The following is a 27991-nucleotide window of genomic DNA, read 5'->3' on the forward strand; positions in this document are numbered from 1 at the left end:
CACATCCACACCCGTGTCATGTCGACATGGGTACTTTGTCCTAAATCGGCAAGTTCATGTAACACAGGAGCCAATATAGTCTAGGAGGGCCCATGCCCCTCAATTTTCAAAAATTGAATTTTAACCTAAAGTTTTGAAAACGTTTTTTGATTTTCTCCTACAAAAATTATGTGTCCCTACTTTTATTTTTTATTTTTATTGCCATTCTTTCATAAACATGACAAACCATTAACTAGAATATGGACAGATTGACTCATTAATTGCTAGACAAATAAATCTAAGAAAACATTTTCTTTTTATTATTTGTATTTTAGTGACATTTTTCATCTTTTATTTTTATTTCTTATTGCTTGAGAGTTGTATAGATTTGAATGGTACAGTGATTTTTTTTTTGGGGGGGTAGTGATATATATGATATTGGAATAATTTTGAAATATTGATAATTAACCACAAAACCAAATCAAATCAAACCAAACAAAACTGTGTCCGAAATTGAACCTACTCAATAATTTGTTTTAGGGTTAATTACATTTGACTCCCTTATAATTTTACTCAAAAACACATTGCTCCCTTCTGTTTTAGAAATACACACACAACCATCTTGTGGTATGGGGTGAAGTGTAAAACTAACAGAAAATGTTATCGATAACATGTGTTGCTCGAAATTGGGTGACAAAGTGAAGGACACAATTTGAAACCAAAATTACAAAATTGCCGCTAATTTGTTTTCCATCTTCCTACCTTACATTTCCTTATTCCTTCTTGAATCTGCACATTGTCCATCGCCATCGAGAGTCCAACACAGCACCGCCGTTGCTCTTAACACCACCGTCACGCACAACCCATAGCCACCTCCATTCTCATGGGAGCACCACCATTATCACTCCCTCACTCTGTACACAACACATACACACTCGCGCACACACACATATATAGATATATATACATATATATTAGTTATTTAATTTATATAATTGTGGTAATAATGCTCACCAATTTTCAACCAGCCAATCAATCAAAAAGAGAAAAATGGTAAACCTGAAAGCATGTTCCAATAAAAGTATTTCATTCAAGGCTTCAAAATGCAAATAACAAAATAACTTTACAACATTAATAAAAGAATATATGTACTTGAAGAATGACATATGTTTTGTTCTTAAACCTGCATTGATTGTTTTACTTTCACCGTCGTTGTCTTTTTTCTTTTTGAACTGTTCCTAAATTATGTGTTCCAAGTTTATTTTCTAGAAATCCAAACTTCTAGAAATCCACCTTGGGGTGACCTTTGCTTGCATTGACCTTGTGGTGGCTTTAAAATTCCTTAGCCTTGCCTTTTGGCCTTGTCCTTGGGGTGGTCTTAGATTTCCTTGCCCTTGGGGTGGCCTTAGTTTGCCTTGGCATTGGTTTGTCTTGGCCTTGGATTTCCTTGGGCTTGGATGTGTTGGCTTTGGCTTGCCTTTTCATTGTTTGGCCTTGGTGTGCTAAAATTTGTTCATTTACTTTTGCTGATAGTAGAGCACCTGTGGGTGTATTTATTTCTTTCTCTGTTTTTGATTGATAGTAGAAAACTAGTAAGTGTGTTTATTTTGATGTTCTATCATGAGTTTCTCATATTAATAATTTTCACATAAAACTTTCTTTTGCAGGAAAATATTACTATTCGGCCGATGCTTCAAATGGTATTAAGCTACAATGAAGGATGTTTTATCAGCTTTGAAGAAATCTTGATTTCTAGTGAGTTTATTTTATTTTAAATTTTTTTTAATTTAAATTTTTTACTAATTGTATAATTTATTACACGTCTTCAACTTTGTAATAAATAATGCTGAGTTTTAATTTCCACTGCCCTTCATTTTTCTTGCATTAACTTATGCTCAATATTTCAGTTACTTTACACATTAACATTTTTATTATGTGAATGTGATGGAATTTAGTGAACTACCTAAAAGGAATATATATATAAATTTAAAAGATGGGAGTGATAGGTATTGGTATCATTGTGAGATTTCATGAGAAATGGCATCAACCAGTGAGAGAATTGTAAATGAATATGTTGTAGGCAGCATTAAAGTAGTTGGGGCGTACAAAGTTGTCTTTTGCCAATGCCTTGAATTTTTTGCATACAGGCTAGGGGATATTTACTTTTAACCAAACAAATTATGAAGAAAAATTATCATCTATTGGAAAGCATATAGGCTGAGGTATTTACTTTTAACCAAACAAATTTGTTTTAATGAAGAAAATTTCTAAATCTATTGGGAATCATATAAGCCGAGAGTAGTTACTTTTAATCATACAAATTAGTTGTAATGAAAAAAATTTCTCATCTATTATGAATATCATTGCTAATCTGATACTAAAGATTGGATGGGAATTTTAAATCTGCTTGTATTCATGACAAAATATTAGGAAATAAAACTGCCCATCTAGGGTCACTTTGGATTGAAGAGGTTCCAATTGAGGTTTTTTCTTGTGTCCATTCTAATTTTGTTTGTACTTTATAAATGAAATCATCTTTATACAAAAAAAGAATTTTTTTTTTAAAGCTCTTTTAAGCATTGTTTTTGAATCGTTACGTTAATAGAAAACTTCCATCATTCCATACCTTTTCATCCGTGGCATTTATTAGTAAAATTCCTAACCTTATTTACGTCTCTAAAATTTCTAACATATTCGCATTTCATAGGAACTCAATAAATATGTTTTCCATTACAAAACCGCCTTGGCTGTCCACAAAGAACAAATGATGGTCATTTAATTAATAAAATTACAACTTTTTCCTTTCCCTGAGCAAGGCCAGAAGTTTCCACTGTAAAAGTTAAATAAGGATAAATAAATAAATAAATAAGATAAAATAAAATAAAATAAAATAAAAAATAAGAGAGCTAAGAGAGATGGTTGTCTTGTAATATATGAACTTCAAATCCCTCCTGCCAGTTCCAATAATCCTTTAGGCTCCATCAAAATCCCTTAAAAACATATATTCCAACCTAAAGAAATATGTCAATGTGAAATGTAGTTCAAAAAAGACTAAAACTGATTACCACGAAAGTATAAACTCCATCTATGTAAAATTTTAACATATATAATGTAGTAAATATTTTCAATAAAATTTTCTAACAAATCTAACCCCAACCAAAAATCTGATTCTAGCTCAATAAATCAGATTCAAGCTCCCCAAACAAAGATTTGAAGATGTTAAGGCAAAAATTTAAAAGAAAAGGCTCGTCAATGGACCTGCACAGCCCTTTCAAACCTCCAAAATCTAAAAATTTTCCAATTGAAAACAAAAATACAATATCCATGTTTACAAAGATTGACTAATAAAATAACCATGTCTGCTATAACAGTAGCTAAGATGCTAGTTTTCATTCATTTTTTCCAGCTATCATGGAGAAAAATGCTAGTATGAAGATGGCATCTGAACATGATAGAAAATAAAGAAATAGAAATGCAAGGTGAGTGGACACACACAGGCATAGCAATAACTCTAAGTCGTAACATTATCAGTAGTATTTCAATTTTGAAGTGATAAATTACAATTTACAATAAGATACTTGGTCCGGAAACTTTTAAAAAAAAATGTACCTAACATTAATATCAACCCCAAAGACAACAACCCTCCTCCACAATACAAAAACAAATATACTATTCCTAAAACAAATCATTCTACAAAGTTAAGTAATCCGAGTTTTCCAGCTAATTCATAAATTACAAAAACAGCAAATCTTATCAAGCAAAGGATACCATTTAATGTAATTCACTAACGACATACCAACAACATACCAAAGGGCACCAACTAATGTACTCCAAAATTTTTTTCTCTTAACTCTCACCAACAACATACCAATGGCATGGAAATTCAGTAAAACCGAAGGACACCAACGAATGTACTCCAAAAAAAGTGCAACAAATAATAAAAAACCAAAATATCCAAATATAAACAATTAATATGAAACCAACTCTACTTTGACAACTGTTAGTTTATGATTGTTTCTCTCTCTTTGTATGGTTCACAACAACAACAACAAAATAAACTTATCTCACTAATGAAAAAAACAAAAGGACCACCAAAAATGCGTGAATACCTTATTTTTATACCATCGAAGCATATAATTCTACCATTTGAATATATTGTTGGTGAACTATTTTATTTCTCTCATTTGGTGTTATGATGAAGTGCCAGAGCATGGGAAAGTGTTGAAAGAGATTTTCCTTTCCGCGACAGGTAAACTTAATAATTTCTTTAACTATATATTTATATTTTAAAAGGGTCTGTCAGTTTATTCTAAGCTTTCCTCAGTGCCTCCCAGGTAGTGCATGGGTAGTGTTTATCTTTTTTATTTCAACCTGAAATAGGAAAGAGTTGGGCAATGGAGAGAGATCAACAAATCGATTTCCACTAAGAGCAACTGAATCTTAACCAAAAATTGATCTAAAATCTGTTATATATAAAGAAAACAGACCAGAAAGCAAAGTATGCAAATCAACTTTGAAAACAACTAGGTGTGCAATTCCAGTCTCTTTCTGGTTGTTCACTACTTTGCAAAACATTAAAGTGGACTGGAACTGCAATTCTACTACCAAAATCTAATTACTCACCAATATCACTATAAAAGTACTATCATGCACCATTACAATATGTACTGTCACTCCATTCAAACAAAATTAAATACTTTCAAAGTGGACCTATAGGCCACCATATTTGATGAAAACAAGGAAATTTTAAGTTGTTCCTCAATTTCAAAGTCAATTAACTGAAAAAATTCAAATCGTATCCATTAACATAAAGAAACCATTAATTTGAAAACATCTTTTAAATAAAAAAACCCAATTAACTAATGAATTTACCTTTTATAGCAATGAATTTTATATAGTAAAAATAAAACAAAGTAAGTTTCCACCTTTCTCTCTATAACCATAATTTTTCCAGTTAAAACAAACAAAAAGACAATTTTATATAAAGAAAACAAAGTAACAATCTTTCAACAAACCAGCAATAGCTAAAGATACAATATTAAATAATAAATAACCTATCTTCATAATTGTGCCTAATTGGTGATCATATGAGATTGTGTTTCTCATGACACATACAATTTCAAGGAGAAGGTAATCTTAAAAATAAAAGATTAAAAAAAAAAATTCAACCCTTCATTAAGATAACCCAAAGCATCGTCAACTTTCGAACAAAATAGTTATCTAGATGTTCAAATGTGACTTTAATCAGTAGTAATAGTTTAATTAAATCAAAGATCACAATCCAATTAAACATAGCTCAAGAAACCACCAAGAGCATAAATGGCTAAAATACCAATGTCTCATATTTGAACAAAACAAAAAGACCAAACTAAATTCACAACTCGAAAGGCTTTTCTTTTTTTGTTGTTCCATCCCTCATGAAAAAATACTAAATAATCTTACCAATGGGGTTAGAGAATACTTCTGCTTCAACTTGAAAAGCACGTGTAGAAGCCTTTAGATCCCTTTACTCTTGTAAACACCATTAAATAAACACAAAATCCTACGGATTCAAAACCAAAGGTGTCAGCAACAAAATTCTCTACCTGAATTTTCCAAGTGATGGCAATGGGCTGTTAGCTGCGAACATCTCAAATAAATTAATTTTTAAGTACAATGGCTTCAACTAGATAAATATCCCAAATACTTGACAAAAGTTCATTGATGAGATTCATATACATTTCGAATATTTAGATTTAAGATTTCAAACAATAAGCCTCTAATTTCAATATTCATCAATAGATCAATTGCATTCTCAATAATACAGAAGGAACAATATCCAAACTATACATTTCAATAGATCAATGTCCAAAAAATTCAATATTTTTGCTAATAATCAATTTGAATGATTCCTCAAACATGATATTTTCCTAGCAAACATAATTAATGACAAAGGAACTTTAACATAATAGTGAACACCTATTACATCCATTAATTATTTTCAAACAATATAGCCGTGTTAATCTTGATTAATTGTTCAAGTAGTCCTTCATAAAATTTGAACTCTTTCATAGTCATCCACACAAATATCCACAAAAGGCAATGAAGTTGCCACAACACATAAACAATGAAAATTTCCTTTGTAGAACCATAATGATAATGATATCAATAACAAAACTTCAATAGTAGTCATAACATATCATCTAACACATCCAAGTAGTGGACCTACCAAGTCTAGAGCAACTGAAGCAACATAGATTCAAACACAAAACATTAAATAACACAAACAATAAATTACATAATCTCATAAATTACACCTAAACAAAAAAATCAAGTCTTTCTTCAAAGGAAATGAGACTGCATGAAGATGGATTTTCGATTTTTTTTTTACTTAATCATACAAAAATTCATGTCCTCTGCTTGAAAACCCTAAATTTGAAAATTTCCTCTTAGCACAGACAAATCGCAGATAATAACAGTAAAAGTACAGGCTTTGGGCGATTATGAACTACATACATACCAGTTCGTAATCGAGCTCGAATACATCTAGGGTTTTGTCGTCGTATCAGAGGGTTGGGCATTATCGAATAAGTTGTTTAAGTTGGAGACGAAGGCGGTTGAGTCGATGGCAGGAAGTGTAGGATCCCTTGAGAGAGAGTGACACCTAGAGGGTTAAAATCAGGGCTCCAAAATAAAATAGAACAGGAGGGAAATTTGATTTGGACAAAATTTCAGGTGTTTGTTCCAAATTTTTGACAATTATTTTTTTTTTTGGGGGGGGGGAAATTATGATAAAATTGATAAATTTTTTTAGTAACAATTACAGTAAAAAAAATCATGATTTGAGTATTATAATAAAATAAATTATTAATTTTTTATTTTATCAATTTAAATTCTAATTTTTTTTATTTGCTTTCAATATAAATTATTCGTCTATTTTTGTATATTGTAGTCATCAACTACAAAATGTATAACCACACCACTAATTGGTGTAACAAAAATATCTAAAGTTTTTAGAAACTACAAATATTGTAATCAAGTTACAAGGTTTCATAACATAAAACACAAAATACGTAACAACATCACTAATTGCGAAACAAAATTGTTCAAAATTATTAGAAATCACAAATGTCACAATTAAGTCACAAAGTTTCAAAATATCAACCACAATATGATTGAAATAGATAGAGAGAATAGTGACAAACTCAAGGATCTGGTGTAGAGACACAAGAGTAGAGAAAGGTGATCGAGATTGAGAGAGTAAGAATTTAACGAAAAAGAATTACCAACGTTGATCGTTCGATAATGTGAACAAAATAGAGGAATCTAAGTGAGAAATAAAGAGAGTTGAGGCACAACTAGAATAAATCGAGAGAAAGAAAATATAATAGGAGAAGAAAAGAGGAATAGTTGGGATATGTGTCATCCCAAACTCAGCCCGACATTGAGATTAATCTAACCATCCCAAGCCTGACCCCAAAAAAAATTCAAATTCCAAGCCTGACCACTTAATCCAATAAATATAAACTATTAATTTTTTTTTATTTTCTTGAATGTATATTAATTTGTTTAAATCTTTTTTATATATCATTGAAATTAGAATGTTAATAAAATTAAATGATAAAATGAAAATGATTTTTAACAAATGTTTTAATTTAACTCCTACAAAGAGGTATATATATATATATATATATTTTGTCTTATATATTTTTTCACTTTGCTTTATAATTAGAATGTTATCAAATTATAATTATTGTTTTATAAATAGACCAACTTGGCTATAACTCTTTATCTCAATCCTTCCTTTGGCAAAATTTCAGCCCACCCCTAGTGTAATGTCACATTTTTCTATTTACCCAAAATACCCTCGCATAATTGTCACTTGTAACTAACATGTGTTCTACAATAATTAAAATTATATTCATGTAACGCCCCCAAAATACACAATTGATATAACCCAAAAACATACATTGATAATTGCATGCATCAGAGTGAAAAGTCTTTTCATTACACGAAGTTAGAGATACAAAGAGTTTAATATAAATAAATGTCCTATTGGCTTACACTTTTCCAAGTCTTAACTTGGTTATAACAAAAGTGATCTTTGCTCTTTACATATTTATCCCTAGGCTATACAAAATAAACAAAACACGAAGCTCTTGCTTCCCAAAGATCCCTCCAATGCTATTTCCTTGGTGGAGGCATACCATCATTACTTGAAAATATTATTTCCAAATAGAGTGAGCCATAGCCCAGTAGAAATCATCTAACACAGTATATGAAATTTAGCAAAGGTATAAGTACAAATGCATAAACAATGCATGTGAAGAAACGTTTCACAACAATACATACTCCTGAGATATCAATTTCAAGTCTTGATCCATTTTCTTTCAATTCATATTCCATTCACTTATATGTTCTCTATTCATGAGTCAAGTTCATTATTTCTCGACAAACGAATTGAGGCTACAATTCAATTAAATTTCAAATCACACAACACACGTACATAAACGCTTCAAACTTCTTATTTCACAAAAATTTTGTCCGCGGGCAGCCGTCAAACGGGACCCATGTAAACGTAAGCTATACAAGCACTATAATTGCCATTTTACGGATATTTCGTCCACGGGCTAGGCATTCATGTATAATTTCAGGACTTTCACTTAGGACACTCCGGCCAACTTAATTATAATAGAATCCATTCCATTTCTCCTCCCAAACAAATATACATACATATGCAATGTATTTAAACAGATAATCAAACATGAAGCACATCTCCTTTCCACTTCTAAACAAATATACATATACAATGTATATAAACATCGTTATATTCAATGGCAACCATCAAAATATTAGTTTCAATTTACCTAATCCATATGCAATTTTTACAATAATCAAAGCTATCCTTCACTGATAGCCCAATACAGTTATTTCTAAATAAATATTCAATCTCAACAGATAGTTTATTCAAAACTTCCAAAAGAATAAGTTAATACATAACCAATTTCACTATTTATATCAATACCCTCTCAATTTCACATTTCCAATGCCAATTCCAATTTTGTACAAAAAGATAGTTTAACCCAATTAGGGCAATTTTTCATTTTCCCCGAATATTAGCCAAGTGCGAAAATCATCAAATTTGACATAGCCCAACATAATTTTCAAACCCCACAAACATTGATTTCATCCACATCCAAAACCCCTCTTTGTATTTTATGTTCCAAACCCTAGGTTTGTTTAAAACATCATCAAGACACACCATTGTTACACAAAAGACAATAACTAAGCTAAATAACATATGGAAGTGTAGAAAGATCCCTACCTCAAAGAGAGATGACGAGTCAAGCAAGGGTAGAGTCCTAAGAATGCCAAAACACACTTCTATTCAGTTCAAAATGAAGATCTTGGCGAGCTCTACATTTTTCTCAAAGGCACTAGGGTGGAAATCCCAATGGATCTAGATGAAATCTTAGAGAGAATGTGAATTCTAGAGAGAGAGGCTCAAGAACAAGCTTTTTGGAAAGTCTCAGAGAGAGAGAGAGAAGAAAAAATGATTCAAAATGCTATCTTCTTAGACTGTTATACGTGCAGTCCACTCGAGCTTATGAATCCCCACTCGAGCATCACATGCAGACTCCCGCTTGAGCGTGAAACTGGACACTCGAGTGTCGAATGCAATCTCCCAACATCTGCAGACTTGTAGAAAAATGCTGTGTGTTGTAGAATCCCGCTTGAGCAGAGGAGCAAAATTTGTGAAACCCGCTCGAGGGGAGAGGCCAAAATCTGGGTAACACAAGTTTTGAAAATGGAGTAACCAACATGTTCCAAACGCACAATTACAATCCGATAACCAAAAATAGAGGGGGGACAAGGGAAATAAGATATGAATAACCTTTCAAACCCATACAACCCGAGTCCGGAATACAACAAGAGATGGGTTAAGGACCGGAATCGCTATAATTCAAATCAAATTTTTTATTTTAATTGCATAGCACACCACTAGTTATATATACCCAAAATGGTTTAAGTAGACAGGGAGAGTAGTGACGAGTTCAAGGATTTGGTACAGAGCTACAAGATCAGAAAGACGATTGAGGTTGAAAGGGTAAAAATCTAACAAGGAAGAACTATCAACGTTGACTATTTGATAATTTGAGCGAAATAGAGGAATCTAAGTGAGAATAAAGAGAATTAAGGCATAAATAGGACAAATCTAGGGAAACAAAATAGAACAAGAAAATAAAATAGGAAAAGTTGGGCAAAAAATTTAAGAGGACAATGATTTAGTAGAAAAAAATAAAATCATGTCTTTCAACATATTTTTTATTAAAATTTAGTCAAATTATTTATATATATGTCTATGTGTGTATATAGATATTTTAAAATGTATATTGTTTATATATTGCCCTTTCTATTATATTCAGGATAGATATTATGACTAAAATAAATATAAAATAGAGATATGTGATTGAAATTGGCTATGAAATATGTGGTTAGTGGTTCTAAGTTGGTTATGATCAAAGTTAGGTTGTTATGAACCAAAATGGTGTTGGTTATACGATATGTAATTAGTGGTTATGAGTGATATTTGTTATGAGATGTGGTTATGAAATATGTGATATTGGTTATGATCAAAGTGGTATGATTATGAGTCAAACGGTATTGGTTATGAGATGTTGTTACAAGATATGTGATTAATGGTTATGAGCCAAGGAATGTTGATTGTGAGATGTGATTATGAAATATATGGGTAGTGGTTATGAGATGTGTGATGTTAGTTATGATTAGTGTGGTTATGAGCAAAAAGGAGTTGGTTATGAAATATGTGATTAATGATATGATATATGTGATATTGGTTATGAGCCAAAGGGTGCTGATTATAAGATATGTAGGTAATGGTTTACGAGATATATGATTAGTGATTATGAGATACGTGATTTTGATTATGAGCAAAATGATGTAGATATGAGTCAAAGGATGTTTAGTTATGAGATATCTGATTAGTGATTATGATATATGTGATATTGGTTACGATCAAAGTGATGTAGTTATAAGTCAAAAGGTGTTGGTTATGAAATATGCGATCAGCGGTTATGAGCCAAAGGGTGTTAGTTATGAGTTATGAGATATATGATTAGTGTTTTTGATTATGAGCAAAGTGGTATGATTATGAATCAAAATGTATTTGGTTACGAGATATGTGATATTGATTATGATCAAAATGGTGTGGTTATGAGTAAAATAATGTTGGTTATGAGATATGTGATGTTAATTATGAGTTAAAGGGTGTTGGTTATGAGATGTGATTATGAGCTACTACAACAAAACCGACTTTTACGGTACCACATCAACGGCATACAATAAATGCACACCGTAGTTTCTTACTTTTATGACTTGTTTTTTTTGCACATCGTAAATACTTTTCCAACCATGGCATGTCTATTGCGTAGGCCGTGAATGGTAATAACAATGATTTTTTTACGGCTTGCAATGCATGCCGTAAATAATAAAACTTTCTACGACATGTATATGGCGTGTCGTTAATACATTAATTATACACGATGCACATACGCTAGTTGTGAAAAGTAAATATTTTTCACGGCGCACACAATGCCTATAGTTAAAAGTATTACACTTTTTATGATGCACACATTGTGTGCCGTTAAAAGTATTATCTTTTCATAACACACAATGCAAGTCGTGAATTGTATGATAAAAAAAGGGGGTAAATTACACTGACACCCCCTGAGATTTATGTTTATTACAGTTCTCCCCCTCACCTTTTAGAAATTACATCTCTCCCCCTGAGGTTTAACGTTTCATTACAGATTTTCCCCTCTAGCAATTTAATTTTTTTAAATACTAATTTTGCCTTCATTGGGTAAATTACGTTAACACCCCTCACATTTTAGAAATTACAATCCCCTCCTTAAGGTTTAAAGTAGCATTATGAATTGCCCATCGGTTAGTATTAGTTGGAAAAAAAATTCATTGAAAAAAAAATTAATTGGAAAAAAAATTATTTAAAAAAAAAATTAATTAAAAATCTTTTTTGTTAGTAAAGTTTTTAAATTTCTGTTTAAAAACCAACGTAAGCTTATTTTTTGAATTTACGTTTTTTCCTCAAATTGTCAAACTAAGACAACCATTTATATACCAAAAAAATTATCAAACAAGTTTTTATGACAGTTTTTTAAATTTTTGTAAATATAAATTGAAAACTGAAAACAAATAGTTACCAAACAGGCTTGATGATAAAAATGTCGTAAAATTAACAAATAATTAAATAAGTTACCAACGTAAGAAATGACTTATCAAAAGATTCATAGGCTATGTATGGTTTTATTTTTAGAAAAAAATTTTAAAAATTAAAAATTAATTTGGTTAAGAAATAAAAAATAAAAAATAATTATCATTTTTATATAATTTTTATCTTTCGAGTGGTTAGAAATAATTTTTTACAAATTAAATTGAAACAGCTATACGTATATATATAACATGCTCAAAAGTTAAAATGATAATTATTTTTTACCTTTAAATGATAATTATTTTTTATTTTTTATTTCTTAACCAAATTAATTTTTTATTTTTAAAATTTTTTCTAAAAATCAAACCATGCATAGATTAAGAATATTTTAATAAGTCATTTCTTACGTTGGTAACTTATTTAATTATTTGTTAATTTTACGACGTTGTTACCATCAAGCCTGTTTGGTAACCATTTCGTTTTCAGTTTTCAATTTATATTTACAAAATTTTTATAAGCTGTCATAAAAAACTTGTTTGATATTTTTTTGGTTTATAAATGGTTGTTTCAGTTTGTAAATTTGAGGAAAAAATGTAAATTCAAAAAATGAGCTTACGTTGGTTTTTAAACAGAAATTTTAAAATTTTACTAACAAAATTTTTTTTCAAATTTTTTTTTTCAAATAATTTTTTTTTTCAATGAATTTTTTTTCAATTAATACTAATCGATGGGACAATTGGTAATACTGCTTAAACCTTAGGGAGGGAATTGTAATTTCCAAAATATGATGGGTGTCAATTTAATTTATCTAATGAGGGCAAACTTGATATTTAAAAAAATTAATTTACTGAAGGAAGAATCTGTAATTAAACTTTAAATTTCAAAAAAATATATAATTTTTAAAAAGTAAAAAGAAAATTTTAACCAGGTTTTCATGCATTTTCCTTTGCCTTCAGGGTCTCAGTCTCTCTCTCTATCTGATGATGATGAAGGCCGAATCAATTGCTAGGGTGATCATCTCATCTCTTCTCTACAAATCTCCTTTTTTCTCTGTATATTCGAACCTTGGGATAATCCACCGCCGCCCTCTCTTTGATAACCAGGTTTTCCCCTTTCTTTCTCTATATCTCTCTCTACATATATCCATACATGTATATCTGATCTGTTTGCCCCTTCTTCTAAGTTCAATCGAAACCCTTTTGTTGTTTTATTATATTTATCTATTTGATTTTCTTATTTGTAAAATATATAGATTTTTCTCGGCAATATATATATATATGTATGTATGTGTGTATATGCAGTGTATAGAAGTGTGAGATGGCAGCTCTACTTTCATCTTATTAAATCCAACAGATTGAGTCCAAAAAAAAGGTCCCTTACTTCCATTCGTTGCAAATCACGAAGGAGCTCTCTTCGGCATCTTTGTGTTGATAGCCACACCTTTCTTTCCCTTTTCTCGGTGTGACACCATTATTGTTTCAATCTTATGTGCCTCAGTCTTTTACTCTGGAATTTTTTTTATTCTTAATTCTATTTCCCTTTCCATCCTCTTCCCCCCATTTTCTCTGGGTTTGGTTTTGTTTTGTTTGATGGAAGATTGTTTCTAAATAAGAAGATTTTTACTATTAAAGGCTCAATTTTTCTTTTTGTTTTGTTTTTTTTTTTGTTTTTCTAAGGAAAAATATTTGATTCATGTACAATTGGCTTTTTGGTGATACAAAATTATTAATATTTTTCCAAGGTTTTTGGGTTTTTATATTTAAATTCATTGCTGGATTTTTTTTTTTCTAGGAAAAAATATTTGATTAATGTTCAATTGGCTTTTCGGTGATACAATGCAGTTTCATAGGTTTGTTTTGAGTTTTTTTACTTTTGCGTATCTTAGTTGAGTTGTATTGTAACAGTTTGGTTATGGGTTGGAAATTGATGTTTGATTTGAATGATGAAAATTTTGATGGGATATGATTTTAATCTTTTCCAATTGGTGTGAAAAACTAAAAAATTCATGGTTGCGGTTGCCACCACTGTTACGCAACAATTGTTAGACCCTGCAACCATGTCAGCACCACCGTTACCATTACGGTTGCTGCCACCGCTAAAACCTTGGCCCATATCCTAACAGCTTGAGTTTTTAGGACAATTCTTTGATCCTTCTATTCAAAGTTCTTTTATGAGAATTATGCTTTTTGTGGTGCCACTACATCTATGCCATGTCTGTCTGAATGCTAAACTCTGGTATCCACTGGCATCTGTTTGTTTTTTTTGCCTTAAATTGCTGATTTAGTACTAGTAGATGGAAAATTTTGTAAATTTAAAATTAAGAAATGGCTATAGTTGCTGATTTCTGTACTTCCAATGCACCCACTAACCATCACATCCTTTAGAACAGCATAGTGGCTGTTTATAAGTATCATCACATCCTATGCACATTCATTCCATTCGTATCACACACTTGTTTCTAGTAAGTACAAAAAGATGAGCTAGTGTCTGCACTACTTTTAATATTTATGGCGCACTCTGTGTTTTTTGATACTCCTTCGGCAGTAAAATGTGAAGTTATGCAACCACAGGGTTTAGCCCAGTGGCCAGTGTACCTCACTAAAAGGTCATGAGTTTGACCCACCAGTCCCCTTCAATGTACCAAAGAAAGTGAGTGAAGTAATATGTTTTGTTTATTTTGTGATTGTCAAAGCCTAGACTCTAGACAATCCTTTTCACCTAGTAAAATCTTCCTCAGCATTAATGAATGATCCTTTTTTGAAAAATAAACAAGTAATTATGCTGTCCTTACAGATTCTTCAGAGTTAATAAAAGAGGTCTATGATGAACTATGCCATTCTAAATATACATCTTTTCCAGTTCTTTTTTATTTTGCATATCACCTTTGTTCTTATTCTTCTCCCAACACTATTTTTTTTTAATAATTGAAGTAGATTTCCTTTTTGTTTTGTTTTGTTTTGTTTTGTTTTGTTTTTATGAAATGTAGCACTAAAAATTTGTCAATTGGTAATATCAGCAACCTAATATTCTTGTTAAAGTAGTGAAGAAACGGAACGTTTACTTGGTTTTACGTTGAATGCCACTTGTGGTTTTGACTCTATTCTGATTTTCTTGGAATCAATCAATGACCTGCTAGTTTATTTAAACCACATCATTATGGTGATTGAGTACTCAAGATGTGTTTTATCTGCACCCCTTTTATGAGATATTTACCATCGCACTGCCACCAGATTCATCATCCCCAAATGCTGGGGGTGGCTCGTGTGCCACTGCCTCTTGATTTTCCGCAGGACGAGCCCATATATGTTAATGCGAAACAATACCATGCAATTCTCAGGCGAAGACAATACCGTGCCAAGCTTGAAGCTCAAAACAAAGTGTCAAAAGCTCGAAAGGTATGAACGGACCTTATATTTTCAGCTTCTTTCATTTGTTTTCCTCCAATCAGTCTTTTGTGCCGTGGTATGGTGCAGTGCTGTGTCTATTTGACCAAAAAAGTATTACTTTTTCAGAAGGTGAGCTCCTCGAGTTTGGGCCTCTGAAGATTTTTAAAGATGAAATGTCATCTATAAATATTTTTAAAGATGAAATGTCATCTATGAGCAAGTTTTTATCTTAGGCATTAATTAGTTTTTACTTCTAAATAGTACATGGGTGAAATTATAATTCTATTAGATGGAGTAAACAACACGAGTCATTATCATTTTTTTCTTATTTTTTATTTAAATAACTACACTATTTTCAGCTGCAAAGAGTAAACACAAGTATTGTAGATGGCTGTGATGCTCTGTTTCTTTATAAAGAATGGAACTGTTACTGTCCAGGTGCCATGTCTGCCTGCTGTTACTGTCTATAAATTCTGCAGGATTGTGATGTGTATAGTTTAGCTTCTATGAATAGCTGCCCAGGTGCTGTGTGTGATTGTGTCTCTGCCTTGCTGCTGTTGATTCTGCCTTGCTGCTGCTAGCTCTGTTTGCTGGCTGTTTAGCAACTGTCTAGGTGTTGTTTGTGAGTGTGTATCGCTATTTCTGCAGCTACTGCCTCACATGTACTGTGGCCATTTTTGTAGAGGTTGTTTTTGTTTATTGGGTTTTAGTTGGTTTTATTTTCTTCTGTTGGTTTTGTGTCAGTTTTGTTTTGTTTTTTTTTTTTTTTTTTTTTGCTGGGTTGTTTAGTCATGTTAGGGCTTGGGGCATGCCCCCTTGTAATCTTGTATTTTTTCCTGTTTTAATTTATGAATTCAACCCCCCCCCCCCCCCCCCCCCCCCCCCAAAAAAAAAAAAAAAAAAAGAAAAGAAAAATGTCTTGGGTTTAGGGGAAACACCATCATCATCATGCATAACAAAGTCTATTTATTTCTTTATAATATAGCTGTTAGTTAATTAATATATTCAATATAGTAACATCACATAATATTATGTTCTTTTTATTTAATTATTATATAATACTACTACTACTATATTATTGCTGTGTTAATTTTCTATCCATTATTATAGGTATTATCATTATGCCATGGCACTGATTTGAGCACTGGCTTTTTAAATTAATGGTGTCTGAAAAAGCTAATGCTCTAAAATTGCTCATTTGACTATAAGTCTATGACACTTGAAGAGATAAAAACTCTCTTTTTATTGGATGATGGAAAAATAAATTAGTTTTTCCAATTGTAAAATTTTGATGCATGATCACAATTGTTTTGTTTTGTTTTGCTTGAATGGCTATTTATAGTATTGTGTTAGAGATATGTTTTTGACAAATGACCTTAAACATAATATATTGCTGACATTGCTTTTCATGAAATGATGATAACACATAACATAATATATTTTAGATCACCCTTTAAGCACCATCTTGTGAAACTAAGTTGAATGAGGGATAGTTTGTTATTGACAGTTTTATGTGAGTTTCCAGAATATTGAAGCAATTGACAGATGAGCAAACTTTGAAAGATATGTTGTTGTTATTCTGTGCTTTTTAAGTACTTGAAGTAGTAAAATGTTGAGTTTCCACAAATTTTCCAGTGAGAAAGGCATAAACAAGATCTCTTAGCTGAGATAGTTTCAGAGGAGCAATGTGGTAGGGAATTGTCTAAAATTGTGACAGAATTGCTTCCTAATCCAAAGAGCTCTACAATTGTGGATAAACCATCCCGGGCCTGAAAGGTATGGTTCTCAATCTCCATATGTGTAAACTACAGGATCTGTCTTTAGTCCTTGTTGAGAGTAGTGATGATAAAGTGTTCTATTAACTTCAATGCTTCTACAATTTGCCAGAGGAGTAATGACAGAAAGAAGGTGTCTAAACGATTGACTGAAGAAGCAGAGAAATTTTTTGAGGACTTCATTTCAAATGTTGAAGATACAGATATTTCTTCATTTGATGGAGAAAGGAGTGATGCAAGTTCGACTTGAGGAGTAACAAAGGCTAGAAACGCAGTGTCACATTCTAGGGAAACAGAAACAATTTATAATAAATCAGGATCTAATTCTCTTCCTGTTGAAATGGATGGTGTTATTCTGCCTTGGTTGCAGTGGGAGACCGCTAATGATGGTTCCCCTCTTCCATCGAAGAATAAGAGAGAGCTTCCTGTGACTCCAAAAATTATCTTATGGGATGCAACTCAGGTAACCTTCAAACTGTCACGTAGTTATAATATTTTAATTCATAAATTGCAGTTCTAACCTTTGCTGACTAAAAAGTTATTGCGCAGAACATATTTTCATTTAGTTGTAAGTTGACTGCTTCACTGGCTTACAATAGTTTCATTTAGTTGCAAGTAGTTTGCTTCATTGGTTTATAAGAAATTAGTTGCCTTTTGTACCTGTGATAAGAATTATACAATATCAACTCTTCAGATTTTAAATTAAGGTTGATAAATTTTTAAACAAGATTGTTTTGGCTGAAATTTCAAGTTTAATAGAACTTTATATTTTATAGGTTGAAATTTGATAGCATATAGAACATTGAAAAGGGAAAATAAACAGACTTTACAATCTTTTTTTTTTTGATAAGTACATACTTTACAATCTTTACTCGTGTGTATCTTAAAAGTGAAAAGTTTAAGTTGGTACATGCAGTTTTCAAACTTTGACTTTTCTCAATTATTTGGTCATGTCTCATTTGAGTTTTAATTGTTTTACAAAATTGTTCAAATGGCATTTATATAGGCAAACATGATGTGGTTACAATAATTTATGTTTGTATTTGCTTGAAGTCAATGCTATTGCTGTGTAATAAAATGTTGCTTACTTGCCAATGCATTCAACCCAAACTGTCTACCAACCCTTTAGCTGTCCAACCACCCAAGTAACTGGGTTGACTTGTGGCATCATGCTGATATCAAAATGCCTATTAACAAACATAATTAGCAAAAAGGATGAGAAATAATTTGAAGATAAATTGTGATGACCTTGATCTAGTGCACTGTTCATAGCCCTGTTGGTGCCACAAGATCAATTTAAGGAAATGCTAATTTACTTCACTCTGTTTTTTATTTTGTATTTTTTGACAAGTAAATAATTCTTCAAGTCTACTGCCACCTCCACTTATTGAAAGGCTTTAAACTCTATTCTGGTTTTTAAAACATTGATTATAGAACAGAATGTGTTTCACTCAACCAACATTATTTATAGGATATAGTTTCAACAGTTTTTTTGCATCACCCATCAATAGGGAATTTCGGGTCCTCAATTCAATATTGCTCATATTAATTTGCATTTTTTTCCTCTAATTAAATTCTTAGATTTTGACCATCTCTTTTTGGTTGCTTGGAATATTAGTTAGGTGATTAGATTTGCTGCAGAACCATGTTCTGCTCTTTTTCTTTTTTTTTTTCTTTTTGGTTGCAACAATGCGAAACTCATTTAGGCTATTATTCATGGGTCTAAAATGGATGACTTGCAAATAAGCATGCATTGTGGTTGTAACCAAAAGTTAATGATGGCAAGGAGAGAATCTGTTGAGTGGATTTTAAGGGTTAGGAGTTAAAAGGATGTAACCAAAAGTAAAAGCCAAGGGGGTCTAAGAGTTAAAAGAATGTAACCAAAAGTAAAAGCCAAGTGTGGTACAGTTTACTCTTTATACAACAGAAATGGTGATCATGAGGCTGGACCTTAAATTTTAGAACTCTGTTTCAATGGGAGGTGGAGGAGATTATGAGATTAAATGATGCTCTACTTACTGCACCTGCTATTAGAGACAACAGGTTTGATAATTTAAGATGGTCTACTGGTTGCTCAAATAGATTTTGTCTCCTCAGCCTATCATTGGTTTGAATTGTCCATGGGCCCTATTTGTAGAATTACTGCCTCTATTTGAACAAATGTTGCCCCTCTCAAAGCTCAATTCTTTGGGTGGTTGGCATGGAGAAGGAGGATCAAATCATCCAGCTATCTTCAAAGGATTGGAGTTCTCAATAATAATGCTATTGTTCTTTCTGTTTTCTGCAGGACTGAGGTGGAATCTGATGATCATGTGTTATTGTACTGTCCGTTTGTTTGGTTAGTTTGGTCACATGTTATTACTTGGTGGGGTTTAGTTTGGGCATTACCAGGCTCTGTTAATGACTTACTCCAATGGTGGGCCAGTGTAAATCTGTCAAAACTGGAGAGGAAAATCTGGAATTCCATTCTATTTGCTGTTTTATGGTCAGTTTGGAAGCTTAGGAATGAGGTTGTCATTGATTTATTTCCGTGTTGTGATTAGGTGGAAGAATCATAGTTTGTGTTTGAAGCCAAGATAATCCAGAGAATGGAGCTTCTGGTGCTATCTACTCTTCAATGGAAGATGAATCCAGTGACCCCACTTTCATTTGTTGATCACATTGTGAGGAGGTTTGGATTTAAGACAGATTTGCATTTGGAGTTTCTGTGGAGGTGTATAGACAATTGTTAAATGTTTATAATTTATGTATAGATAATTGTTGAATGTTTATAATTTATGGATATAGTTTCTTTTTGATGTTTTAAATAATATTTTGGTGGTTGTTGATGTTTTGTGATGCTTCTTTGTAATATTTGTTAAATTATACAAAATTGGTCAAATAGAACTTGTTGAATTTTTTTTAAAAAATAAATTGTATATTCTACGGAAGATATAATAAGTTGTTATATTACATATTTTAGAGTGCGCAATCAACGTCATTATTTGTTTCACCAATTAACGACGTGCAAAAATAGTAGAAAAAGTAATAACGACGCGCAAAATTTGCCGTTAAATAGTTTTTAACGGCGTACTATAACATGTCGTAGAAAAAGTAACAATGATACACAAAATCTGCCGTTAAATAGTTTTTAACGGTGTAAGAAGCATGTTATTGAAAGTAAATAATTTTTCATGACTGGTCATAATATGATGCGCTGAACGTTGTAGAAGGGTTTTTACGGCGTGCATTGCGCACTGTAAAAACCCTTTTTTGTTGTATTATAGTGGTTATGAGATATGTGATATTGATTAGATCAAAGTAGTGTGGTTATAAGGTAAAGAGTGTTGATTATGAGATGTGGTTATGAGGTATGTGATTATGGTTATGAAATATGTGATATTAGTTATAAGCAAAATGGTGTTGGTTATAAGATATGTGATGATAGTTCATAATTAAGTTATGATCAATTTGATTCTAGTTATGAACAAATATAATTTTGGCTCATAACTATAAAAAATGACTTGTTTATCCGGTCATTTTTAATAATGTGACTCAATCTTAACAATTAATTTTCTATGTACTACACATTTTTTTTTTTAAAGAAAATGCACTATGGAATTTCCCAAATTAACACTAAGTTTTAGTTATGCACCTTAAAATAGAGTTTGTACTGTAACACAACACAACCCTGCATAACAATGTTAAAACTCCTCGTTGGATTTCAAACACTAAAAGCCAACAGTGTAATTTAGGAAAGTACTTGAACCAAGACCTAACTTAAATCAAAATAAAAATTTTTGGCCTACAGTTTGGGTACTTGGTTGCACCTAGTTTTGTGCTAGTTGATCGTACTCCATTTTTACTTTTATAAACACATATATTTGGACCAATTGCTATGAGATAAATAATTATAGATGTAAATCCAAATGCTACCTTAGTGATAGATCAAATTGTAAAGTATTTGGAGCAATTGGATAGACAAGTGACAAAACAATAATTGTGAATTCATAAAAAACATATATATTAAGTGTAACAATAATACCATTTTACGTAGTGTCAACGGTCCATAAAAAGTTGCAAATGAATTAAGTGGTCAACCCTTATATCCTATTAACAAACAATGTTACGGTCTTATTGCAAATCAAAAATACTTAATTGATGGTGATACTTATCATATAATAACATTGTTACATCCAATATTTACTCGGACTCAAGCCAACATTGTTAAATTTTGTAACGCCCTCAAAATAATACATAATACCCATCATTCAGACATGCAGTAATATAAGAAAATCAACGCTTTTCCATTCATTAGAGTAGTTCTTACAACAGTATTACATGTTAACAACAAAAGCAAATGCCCTACGGACTTATAGCTTTCCAAGTCAATACTTGGTTATACAAAAGAAGAGTACTAACTCTATACAAAATAAGCCCTTGGCTTGATATACATGTAATACAAACAAAATAATCAAAAAGAGTCTTCAACTCCCATAACCATCCAAGCTATGTCCTTGGAGGTGGCATGCTACCTGTACCTGAAAATAATATCTCATATAGGGTGAGCCAACGCCCAGTGGAGATATGCTAAAAACAATATGAGCAGTAACTAAGACATTAGCAATTGATAAATGTTTAACTCCCATAAATCAATTCATAAACCATTTCCATTACATGACCACTATGTCTATGTTTCATTTCATTTTCCATTTCTTATCCAATTTCCAAATTCATACCCGTGGCTCAGAACCTGGCTACACACTCTAAACGAAATAATAATTCATATTAAACGTTTCCCATTTCGCAATAGATAAGCATACAAGCTGTATCAACACCTCAACAGATACGCATATGAGCTATATTAACACTTCCATAGATAAGCATATGAGCTATATCAACACTTCCATAGATAAGCATATGAGCTCTATCAACACTTCAACGGATAAGCATATGAGCTGCATCACTAGAGTCCATCCCCTATCTTCTTCCAAACATTAACCGGTTTAGAGGTCCATCCCCTATCTTCCCCTAAACTGTAGAGTGCATTCCCTATCTCCTCTCACACAACACAATGCATATAAACAATTATCATATACATCATCAAACAATACATAAAGTTAATGTATTCTTTCAACTGTCATATACGATGACACATTCCATTGATTAGTTTTAGTTTGCCTAATCATCATGTATTGTCTACAACAATCACGACTACCTTCCACCGGTAACCCAAGGCAATTATTTCTAAACAGATAATAAATGCGTTAACAGATAATTTATCCATATTTCCAAAAGTGAGCAATTAATAAATTCAACTTCACTAATCCATCTCATAATGAGCCAATTTCATTATATTCAACTCAATTCCATATTTTCTCAACACTTGTCATTAATTACACTAGTGACCCAAAAATACCCAAACATGGCATTTTCCCTTTGATTCCCAACATTGACTCCAAGAGTCCATATATTACCAACAACATCAATAACTCATTTTGAAACCCAAATACGTATTTATGGTCCAAAATAAACAAAACCCTCTTTTCAAAATTAAACATTTGAAACCCTAGTTTCCAAAACCCAAAACCATTTATATAAAAACTCAATATCTCGGTCAAAACCCATAAAAGTGAGTAGGAATCCCTACCTCAAATTCGGAGCCCAAGGGAAGGAGATGAAGAAAACCAAAATGCTCCAAACTCCAAGATCCACGGATCAAAACGAAGCCCTCGACGATCAACATAACTTTTACAAAGGCCAAAGGAAAGGGAAGCACTCTAACTAGATCAACCCTAGAGAGAAGGGAGTTTCTAGAGAGAGAGGCTCTCAAAATCGGTTTTGGGAAAGTAAGAGAGAGAGTGAATGTAAAAAGTGATTCAAAAATGCCTAACTGCCTTCTGATATACGACATTCTCGTTCGATCGGAGAACAGGACGCTCGAGCGTAAAGCACAAAAATCTGGACACGCTCGAGCGCAATAAGGCCCGCTCGAGCGCCAAGACACAAGAATAAAGTACATCCGCTCGAGCGTGAAAACCAGTCCGCTCAAGCGTAGATTTCCCCCTCCCAGAACTTACACCAAAAAATGTGTTACCCGCTGGAGCCCTAACAAGCCCGCTCGAGCGCGACTCGCTCGAGCGTAGAAATCACACCTGTAGAAGTTTTGCAGAGCACCAAAAAAATACTGGGAGTGTGCAATCTCCGCTCGAGCGCTAAACGACCCGCTCGAGCGGAACGACCAAAAACCTGGCAACAAGATTTTAGACCAAGGCTCAACCCACCTGCTCGAAACATGCCCAACACATCCTAAAACTCAAACAAATGGAATCAAAGGATGACAATAAGATAGATACAACTACCAACTCCATGGAACCAAAGTCCGGAATACAACAGATATCGAAAGGGAAAACCAGGATTGCTATAACCTTTCCCCCATTAAAGAATTTCGTTCCCGAAATTAAAGACAAGTTTTTCAGAAACAAGATTTTCTCAATTCCCAACATTATTACAAATGCAAAATTTAACAACTCGACCCATTTCCGGTCATTCCATCTCTATTGAAGAGGCAATTTACCACATATCTCAATATGTATTAACAACATGTTTTCCTCGAAATTCATCCATTTCTACATACATGTTTCACAATTCTATATCATATTTCACATTCATGATATATCTCAATTTCTACAATACATTCAACATATACAATGTTATAACAAACTTCCAATTTAAGGCAAGTTTTACAATACTTCCATAAAACAAAGCATTCACAATGTTTAACAACTTAAGACATATATAATGCTCTTAAGGTTCAATAAGATTACAAAATTTCCAATGCATGATTACACGTCAACAAACAAGTCCGGATATTTCTCGCGGACCTCCAACTCACGTTCCTATGTGGCTTCCTCCACTCCTTGATGTTTTCACAAAATCTTTACCAAGGGAATGGTCTTGCCTCGCAAGACTTGATCCCGCCTATCCAAGACCCGAACCGGTCTCTCTTCATACGAGGCATCCTCATCTACCTCCAAATCGGTCCAATCCAACACATGGGACGGATCTGGCTCGTACTTCCGAAGCATACTAACATGAAACACGTCATGAACCCCGGATAACTGCGGTGGCAAAGCCAAACGATAAGCAACTTCTCCAATCCTCTCAAGGATCTCAAAGGGACCGATAAACCGAGGGGATAACTTCCCACTCTTCCCGAACCTCATCAAACCTCGCCTAGGTGATATTTTCAAGAAAACATGATCACCTACCTCAAACGCCAAAGGCCTCCTCCTACAGTTGGCATAACTCTTTTGGCGACTCTGGGCTGTAACAAGCCTCCTACGGATAAGCTCAACTTTCTCCGTCGTCTCTCTTACCAACTCTGAACCCAACAAAGGTGCATCACCCACCTCAGCCCAACAAACTGGAGACCTACACGGTCGGCCATACAAGGCCTCAAATGGTGCCATACCGATGCTAGACTGGAAACTGTTGTTGTAGGCAAACTCCACCATGGGCAAGTGCCTCTCCCACGTCCCACTAAAGTCAATGACACAACCTCGAAGCATATCCTCAAGGATCTGAATAGTACGCTCGGGCTGCCCGTCAGTCTGAGGATGATAAGTCGTACTAAAGGTCAACTTAGTGCCCAAGGCACTCTGCAAACTCTGCCACAACCTAGCAGTAAAACGAGGATCTCTATCTGAGACGATCGTTACTGGGACCCCGTGCAACCTCACTATGTCCCGAATATACAAGTCGGCAAAATGATCTACCGAATCTCTCACGCGCATAGGAATGAAGTGCGCTGACTTAGTCAACCGGTCTACAACCACCCAAATAGCATCACTACCTCGCTGAGTCTTCGGAAGACCTACAACGAAGTCCATAGTGACATGCTCCCACTTCCACTCGGCAATAGGCAAGGGTTGCAACAAACCCGCTGGCCTCTGATGTTCGGCCTTCACTTGCTGACAAGTAAGGCACTTAGACATGAAGACTGCCACATCTCTCTTCATTCCCCGCCACCAGAACTGGCGACCCAAATCTCGATACATCTTAGTGCCTTTCGGATGCACCGCAAGACGTGACTGGTGAAACTCTCTGAGTACTTCCTCTCGGCAAGACTCCGGCATAAACAAACGGTCTCGGTATCTCACACTTAGGTCGGGATACACCGTCAAACCCTTCTCAACCTTCCCACTCGAGATCTTCTCTTGGAGGAATTCTACCTCAAGGTCACCTCTATGTGCCTCTAACACTCGAGTCACAAGTGTAGGCTGCGCAACAATAGAAAACAAGGCTGCAGCCTCAACAGATTCGTTCAGAAGCAAATCAAACTCGCCAAGTGCACCCAACATCTCCCATTCCTGGATGGCTATACAAGCTACATCACTAATGGATTTCCTACTAAGGGCATCGGCCACAACATTGGCCTTTCCCGGGTGATAGTGCAACTTAAAGTCATAGTCCTCAATGAACTCCATCCACCTTCTCTGCCTCAAATTCAAGTCTCTCTGTGTAAACAGATACTTCAAACTCTTATGGTCCGAGAACACCTCGAACCTCTCACCATAAAGGTAGTGCCTCCAAATCTTCAAGGCAAAGATTACTGCTGCTAACTCTAGGTCATGCGTAGGGTAATTCTTCTCGTGTATTTTCAACTGACGTGAGCCATAAGCTACCACTTTCCCCTCTTGCATCAACACACAACCCAAACCCTCTTGTGAGGCATCGCAATAAACCGCATAACCCAACCCTCTCTCTGGAATAATCAACACCGGAGCGGTGGTCAATCTAACCTTCAACTCTTAGAACGACTTTTCACAAGTCTCACTCCACACAAACTTGACCCCTTTCCGCGTCAATCTAGTCAACGACGAAGCTAGCCTGGAGAAATCTTTCACAAACCGACGATAATACCCAGCTAATCCCAAAAAACTGCGGATCTCAAAAACACTCTTAGGCTGTGCCCAATCTTGCACTGCCTCAACCTTGGATGTATCAACTGACACCCCTTCCCTGGATACCACATGGCCTAAGAATTTGACCTCTCCTAGCCAGAACTCACACTTCCCAAACTTGGCATGCAGCCTGTGGGCTCTAAGCAACTCAAGCACCACTCTCAAGTGTTCCTCGTGCTCCTCCTCTGAAGGTGAATAGATAAGAATGTCGTCCATGAAAATGACCACAAAGCGATCTAGAAATTCCCGGAAGATCCGGTTCATCAAGTCCATAAAGACTGCCGGTGCATTGGTAAGCCCAAATGGCATCACCAGAAACTCATAATGGCCATACCGTGTACGGAATGCCGTCTTAGGAATATCCTCCTCCCTGACCCTCAACTGGTGGTAACCCGATCTCAAGTCTATCTTAGAGAAACAACGGGAACCCTTCAACTGGTCAAACAAATCATCTATACGGGGCATAGGGTACTTATTCTTAACCGTAGCCCGATTCCACTTCCGATAATCGATACACAATCTCAAGGCACCATCTTTCTTCTTAGCAAAGAGGGCCGGTGCTCCCCACGGCGAAACACTAGGGCGAATGAAGCCCTTATCTAACAATTCCTGGAGCTGAACCTTCAACTCACTCAACTTGCCTGGGGCAAAACGGTAAGGTGCCATAGAAATCGGCGCCGTGCCGGGCACTAAATCAATAGAGAACTCTATCTCTCAGTGAGCTGGCAAACAAACGAGATCCTCGGGAAAGACATCTGAATACTCACAGACCACCCTCGATAACACAATCTGGGTCTCATCACACTCACTACTCAAAAGGCTAGTAAAAAGACCACTAAGCTCACTCCGCCCTCGCGGATTATGCACTGGTGGCAACACACTACCAACCCGATCCCCCAAGAAATGGAAATACTCCCCGCTCAAGGTACAAACTGTGACCCTTTGGCGGTAGCAATTAATAACAGCCCGGTATGACGATAGCCAGTCCATACCCAAAATAACATCAAAACCCTTCATGGGCATGACAACAAAAGGAAAAGGAAGCCTATGGTCGGCGACCTCTATATCACAACCTCTACATCCGTGTTTCAAAATCAATTCACCCCCAACCGGTGATACAACACATATAGGAGATGCTAATAGTGCCAACTCCAACTCCAACACAGATGCGAATGCAGCAGATACAAAAGAATGAGATGCACCCGTATCAATCAACACACAAGCAACCGAGTTACAAAACAAAAAGGTACCTCTCACACCTGATGGAGCCGGTACTAGGTCCTGCGCGGTAACAGTATACACGCGCCCTGTAGGCCCCTGATCCACCTACTCACCTCTAGGAGCAAAAGACTGCTGCACTGACTGGGACGACGAAGCTCCTGGATTGGCCCTCGAGGCCTGCACAGACTAAGCTGGCTGATAACCCTACGTCTGCCTAGAACCAAACGCCCCCGAAGTGGCACTCAACTGTGGACAAAACCTCTTCAGGTGCCTGGGCTGACCACACTGATAGCATGACAAAGGCTGGACCCTGCCCTGACTCTGGCCCTGAGGTCTAGCTGAAGAAGAAGCAGCTCGCTGACCCCCTCCCTTCTGCGAGCAAACCGAAAACTTGTGACCCAGCTGGCCACATGTGAAACAAGTCAAGCCTCCCTGATTACCTCTCCTGGAGCCTGC

General features: G+C 34.5%; 1 protein-coding gene and 1 long non-coding RNA gene across 8 annotated transcripts in view; one reads left to right on the forward strand and one right to left on the reverse strand.

Moving 5' to 3' along the window:
* LOC114289139 (putative disease resistance RPP13-like protein 1) overlaps positions 1 to 27991 on the reverse strand; it is a 178177-nt gene that overhangs the window by 121948 nt on the left and 28238 nt on the right. The window lies entirely within an intron of this gene.
* Positions 13178 to 20179, forward strand: LOC114323194 (uncharacterized). Of its 4 annotated transcripts, XR_014353797.1 has the most exons (6): positions 13227 to 13311; positions 14000 to 14057; positions 15439 to 15603; positions 17230 to 17370; positions 17482 to 17832; positions 19657 to 20179. It is a non-coding gene; the product is annotated as an uncharacterized LOC114323194 (long non-coding RNA). The 4 variants fall into 4 exon arrangements; XR_014353791.1 differs by lacking the exon at positions 14000 to 14057 and having other exon boundaries at positions 13178 to 13311; positions 17120 to 17370; XR_014353785.1 differs by lacking the exon at positions 14000 to 14057 and having other exon boundaries at positions 13178 to 13311.

This window comes from Camellia sinensis, chromosome 2, assembly GCF_055761805.1.
Source record: "Camellia sinensis isolate YWXY chromosome 2, ASM5576180v1, whole genome shotgun sequence".
NCBI lineage: Eukaryota > Viridiplantae > Streptophyta > Magnoliopsida > Ericales > Theaceae > Camellia > Camellia sinensis.